Source organism: Primulina eburnea, chromosome 3 (genome assembly GCF_022965805.1).
Source record: "Primulina eburnea isolate SZY01 chromosome 3, ASM2296580v1, whole genome shotgun sequence".
NCBI lineage: Eukaryota > Viridiplantae > Streptophyta > Magnoliopsida > Lamiales > Gesneriaceae > Primulina > Primulina eburnea.
This window is the reverse complement of record NC_133103.1, coordinates 24,522,210-24,528,671: the sequence shown is the minus strand read 5'-3', so window position 1 is coordinate 24,528,671 and position 6,462 is coordinate 24,522,210. Positions and strand designations below refer to the sequence as shown.

General features: G+C 35.9%; 1 long non-coding RNA gene across 1 annotated transcript; it reads left to right on the top strand.

The window, feature by feature from the left end:
* The first annotated feature begins 2,299 nt into the window (after window positions 1–2,299).
* LOC140828430 (uncharacterized) lies at window positions 2,300–3,976 on the top strand. The gene is made up of 3 exons (XR_012117198.1): window positions 2,300–2,693; window positions 2,787–3,152; window positions 3,720–3,976. It is a non-coding gene; the product is annotated as an uncharacterized lncRNA (long non-coding RNA).
* The last annotated feature ends 2,486 nt before the right edge of the window (window positions 3,977–6,462 follow it).

Genomic DNA, 6,462 nt, shown 5'->3' with positions numbered 1-6,462 from the left:
GTAGTTTTTAAACCAGTGATAGATTTTTGATAAAAATAGGGACTTTTCGAGAGCTCGGCTATTATTTTCACAAACTTTCCTAAACAAAATATTTTAAATATTAACTATGAGGTTTAATAGACCTATTATACTATATTAATGGGTCTAAGCTTATACTATGAGTTTTAATTAATATATAAAAGCCTAAAAACCTACCCCCAACCCCATAATCCACAGGCCCCCTTCACCTAAAGAATTACTAGGACTCCTTATTCAGCAAGTGCAGACACCACACGTGAATATTGAAGGGGAAGGTCACGTTTTTGAAGAAAAATCAGCATAAGGCATTTTCTTCGTCGACATGCTCACATCGCCAAGTTGTTTTTCATGCGTAATAAACGCAAAAGCACGCCTTAATCTTCTTCTTCTCATCTATTACATCATATTATATGTTTGATGCATGTTTTCATGAAAAAGTTGCTTCCCTTTTGTTTACTTTTGTTTTTGTGCCATGTGATGCCCAAAACTCATGTTTTTATGATTTAAAACTTATGTTATTGATGCATAAAGGGGCTGCCATGGTAAGGCTATGGGAAGGGATGTTTTTTAACATGTTAAGGACCCTTAAGTGCATGTGAGAAGGCTGGACAAGGAGGGTAACCAAGATGGACGAAAATATGGGATGAAGATAGGCTAGGGTTTCGGCTTGGGCATCCTTGAGGGCCACGACTCTTAGCTGCTGACAGGGCACAACCAGGGGACCTTAATTAGGGGGCTGCATGATCGTTCTAGGGAGGCAGCACAGTGGCTGGCTCGAGGGCTAGGCATGAGCCGCGCCTAGGAGAGTCGTGCGAGGCTTCTTTGAGCACGGGTGAAGGGATGGGCATGTTAGGGGTGCTAGGTTTTTGTCCAGAAGCATTTTATGGGTTTTTTCTATGTCCTATGAGGGTCAACTAAGGTTTGGACATTGTGCTTAAGGGGCTGGAGCCGAGTCAATCTAGGAATCAAACCAATTAGGGCTAGGGTTTTGTGCAAAAACATTCATAAGGTTTGTAGGCTGGTCTATGGGTCTTGGATGGGCTGGAATTGGATCGTATATGGGTTAGTTAGGTGTAAATAAGCTTTGGTTCAAGTTTGGTAAGTTTTTGTTAAGTTTCGAGTCAATACGAGTCAAAATCGGGTTGTACGTCTAAGTTTAAAAACGAATCGAGAAATTAGTCGAGAAACTTAATTTTACGTCTAAGAATTATTTAGGGGTATATATTTTAAGGTGTTATGTCAAGTTTGGAATGATTTGGGTCGTCGTTTAAAAGTCTAAGGATAAAATTGGAAAGTTAGGGTTCAGGGCAAACGGTAATTTTACACCTGAAAAACGTTATACGTTCTGGCAATGCCCTGAATGGTGTAATAAATATTAAAATTTCTATTTCAAATGTTATGTAATTTTATGATGAAAAAATTAATGCTAAAAGACATGTTGCATGCTTGGTTTAAAAGAAAAATGATTTATATGTGCATGAATTTTTATAAGTGATGGAAATATGAAAAGTTGAAGAATGTGAATTGATTGTGACTAATACGATGATACGATGATATGTAAGGACAAGGCTCAATTGACGGGTGAGAGTATCGTTGATGTCCCCGTCGCCTGATATCGTGGTAATACGTAGATGGATCCATCGACCTACAGCTAATACGAAAGTCACAATTGAGGATCTGAATTCTATAAACAGGAGAACGTATACGTCTATGATGAAAAGGAAAAAAAAGTATATGATGAAAGGTGTAATAACCGATCGTTCGTGTCTTTTATTATGAAATACGATATTTTTATTGTGATGGTTTATGGCTTTACATTATGATATGAATGGTAATGAATGTTATAGAATGGAATAGATAATGGATGGGTAGAATAGAAGGTTGAATTTGAGTTATAGGTAATGGAAGTGTTGTACCAGTATGAAACTTTGGCAGTTGTGGTTTTTAGCATAATGTTTTGTATATTGATCCAATTGATGTGAGGCCTCTTTCATTAGAAAGATAAGATATAAGACTATAACTTTCGTGTTTTTAGTTTTGTTCAAATCATTAGGGAAGACGAGCCAAAAGCGCCCCGAAGTGTGTCGTGCATATCGTCGTTCCTACAATGTCACATGTTGGAAGAATGAGCATAAATCTTTACTCATACCTTCAAATGACATGAGACCAATTGGATATGAAAACCAAGACATAGGGCTACAACTTTCATATTTACCACCTTTTCTAATTCTGAAGGGAAGAGGCGTTTCGGAAGCGATATTGTGAGAGCCCAAATTCCCCAAGACCAGCCCATTAGCCCTAAAGCCTAGCCCATTAGAAATTAATATATTATAAATAAGGAACATCATCATCCTGATCAATTCCTCGTAGGAAACCGCGCTATTCTTCCGTAACATTCTGTAAAAAAATTTAAACTCATTTTCGCCACCTTTGACCGCCCATATCTCCGTCATCGGTCGCCGAAAAATTTAAGTAAATATATGGTTAGAAAGCTCTCGACGTAAGCTTTCCGTTGATACCACTTTTGATAGGAAAAATCGAGATTCTCAAAAACCCGTCCGTAACCCGTCGCCCCTTTCTCCGCTAAATCGTCACCGTACGTCGCCGGAGTTCGGAAATTGATTGAGGGCTTTTGTTATCTGGGTCATAAGCTTCGTTTTGGTATATATATTGAGGTATAAACTATGATTCCAGAAATTGTTTAAGGGTTTCTCCATTTTTGGTTAAATTTGATATCAATATTGATATTGATTATATTTTGGATGTAGGTACAAACTTTCAGTTGAATCGAGGTATCGATCAAATTCTAGAAATCTGTTAGCGATTTTTAGAATATTTAAGTAGATATTTTCGAATTAGTGAGGCTATAAATCGAGTATCAGCTAGTTCGATGCTTTGCGACGAATTAAAATAGAAATGATTTATTTTAGGCATTTTAGTCGAATATTGGAATTTTAGGAATTAAAAATGCCTAAATAGTTGAAATTGGATTTTGGGTGAATTTAAATGGTTCTGGAATTTTTATATGATAATAAGACTATTTAAATTAAAATTCAGGTGATTTGTCTGAGTTGGCATTTCCAGGACTTTCTTGAGGATTTAAGATATTTTGTGGTAAATTAAAGTCAGTTGAGGTACGCATGAACTGTTTTATTATGACGTCTATAGTGATGTGAAATGACGTTAAGTATTATGTATGAGTTTTGGCGTGCTTTATGTGCTTTTGTGAATAACGTGATTGCATTCACGCATTTATTTGAGTTGATCTCATTAGTGCATAGCATTTCGAGCCTTGACTCCGTTGATTGCTATTGTTACTGATCTATCGAGTTGTAGCGTCATCGATGGAGAGGGTGGGTAGGATTAGCACTCCTGATGACTTGCATGAGGGCTGAGCGGGTCGCACCCGTACCCTCGATGCTACGTGCATGGATGAGCGGCGGCATGATATTACGTTGCTGCAGTCCTGCCACGGGTGGCCACTGTTACTGTTGCTGATGCGTTTCATTTGGACTCCGCTTTGGTATCCATTATTTTGTTGTTACCTTTCACGCATTGCATTGCATTACATTGCATTGTATCACATTGTACTTGATTTTATTTCATGTCAGTTATATTTGTCGTAATATTACTGGTTCGTCGTACTGGGGCCCGACCCCTCGTTTTTTTTTATGATGTGGTTGTTTTTGATGCCATAGCAGGTTATCCAGGAGGATTTGACGCGTCTGGTGGAGCGTCAGGTAGTGGTGCCCAGTCGTCGAGTCGTGGTTGAGAGTTCCCAGATATATATATACTATATTATGGAGTCATACATTTACCGGGGAGATGCCCCGTGTAGCTGTACTGTTATTTTTACGATGTTTTGAATTGATAGTTGTGTGATCGAGCCTTGCCGGCTCTGCACGTGTTTAGTCCTGGCCAGTGCGGCTGTAGGTTGTGAATTGATGTTATGACTTTTTTCGAGTATATAAATATTGGTTGTGATGTTTTGGATTTTTCTGGGATGTCCTATTTACGAATAGGTCATGCCGAAATTTCTGTAGGCCCGAAATGGAAAATTTTAATTCTCTTTCGCTGTTTACATTAATAAATCCTGGTTGTTTGGTCATTAAATATTAATCAGGAGCACGGGCCCTCACAGATATTGATGTGGCTGTGCGCAGAGCGGCGCCCGAGCGGTAAGAAACGACCGCCCGAGCGCCACTGCTTCTGGATTTTTGGGTTTCTAACAGTATGGTCCGCGCTAGGGCGGTAATTTGTGACCGCCCAAGAGCCCAACAAGTTAAAAAAATGTGTTTTGAGGTTTCGGAAGGATTTTAATAGATGTTGTTTCTCTTTTTCTTCATTTTCTCCCTTCTCCTTCTCCTCTCTCCATCGGTTAGAGCTAGGGTTCTCATTTCTCCTTCAATCCAATTTCTTCCAAGACATTTATCTTTGATTGAAGCCTTAATCTTTGCTTGGAGATTAGGTGTTCTTCTCCTCAAGAGTCTAGGAACAAGGTAAGAAAGCTTATTTTCCTTGGGCTAGTGACTGAATGAAAGATATTGGTTTGTTTGGTTTGAATGTTGAGGTAAGGTTATTAATATAATGAATGATGGTATTATTATTAATGTGTTGTAGGAATCCCTAAAGAACTAAGCAACTACTTGTATATTGGATTGTAAGTAGACTTTTCGTTTAAATGCATCTCATGAGCTATGTATATGATAAATGAAGTTTCTATTGATTTTAACTCCTTTAAATCATTGATTATGTATATTTTATGTAATGATATATTGAAAGGAAATGAAATTGTTGACAATAGCAAAGTAAATGAGCTAATTCTTTAGCACGCACACCACGTGTTTGATAAAATATTTCAATGAATGTTTTTATGGCTTGATTGTTATATTGTATTGTGGTGTTACCTGTGGTAATTCTAAACCCGCTTGACTGAAGTTGATCAACATAATGACATGTACTGTGACTGATTTTGACTGAGACGTACATGTGTACCATTGACTGATGACCTATCAATACCATACGAATGAAAAGAAATGAAATTTTCTATAGATGACATCTTATAATTGTTATATACGTATTTTATTGACTGATGGCATAATACGGTTAAGAAATGATATAGATTCCTTCATTACACTATGGTATATGTACTTGTTATTTAAAGGTCTACTTGCTGAGTTTTTATAACTCATTTTAGCTGTGTTCATGAGATGCAGATGCAGGTAACCGAGACTGATAAGGCGTGGTGTCGAGACGGAAGAAAGAAATGTGCCAAGCTTGGAGGAAGGATGAAATGATTATTTTGTCAATGGATAGTTAAGAAAGTATTTTTTTTTGTAATGGTTGAAGTGGTGAATATCTTTTGTTGTAAAATATTTGATATTTTTGGAGTTTAAACTTGACTAAATTATTTTGGTTATCAAATGCAATACTTTTGATTTTGTATATCTTTATGTATTAATTGTGAGAATTTTTATGATGTATTGGTTTTATTGCTTGAGGCAGGTGGTGAGCTCCTTTTTACAGGGAAACTTTGCCAAAAAATTTTAAAGCACTTACTTTCCTGCAAGTCTATTTTTTTTAAAGCTTCAGCATTATAGAGTTTATTATTTTAAAACGGGTCATTGTGTCACAAAAGGAAATAAATATTTATTAAAAATATTTTCACTGTTACTTGTGAATATATATGTATTACTTGCTATCATAGTTAAGGTTTGCTGAGTCAATAGACTCACTAGGTGTTATCGATGCAGTTAAGCGTGAGATTGATGTTAATGGATGTCTTGATGGTTGATCTTGCTGGACTGAAGGTGCACACAACTCGAGGACCGTCGCTTGTTTTCGCAAATAAAACAAGTTTATGGTTTATGATTACTTAAAAATTTTAATAACTTCTGATCCTTTTGAGAGGATGTTAGAGTTAAGTTTATTTTTGAAATAATTATAATTTAGGTTAGTTGACGTTTCACGACTTTATACTTTGAATTAATTTATTTTTTATTTTAAAATAATAGTGGGTTGATTTATTTTAAATGGTGAAAAAGTATTTTAAAAATATATATATGTATATACATAGTAATTTCGGCCGAATTGAAATGTTTGCTATTCATTTTGCTTAAAAAGTACTAAATTTTTTTTAAAACAAAAAAAACCTTACTAGCATTGGCCGAACACTTGCATGAAATAATTAAAGTATTTTTGACTTCATTTTAAAATAACCCAACCAACTGACATTTAAAAATCTAAAGGAAATAGTTTAAAGCATAAAATCGTCAAACGTTTTACCAACCTAAAAACAACATTTGAAAAGTATAGCATATACTATAACCTCTCAAAAACCACTCAGAAACATAAATACAAGTCATAAAATATCTTTAACATAATCTTAAAATCATAATTCATAACTAGTGCGGAAAACTAGCGTCGGTCTCCGGGTTATGTGCA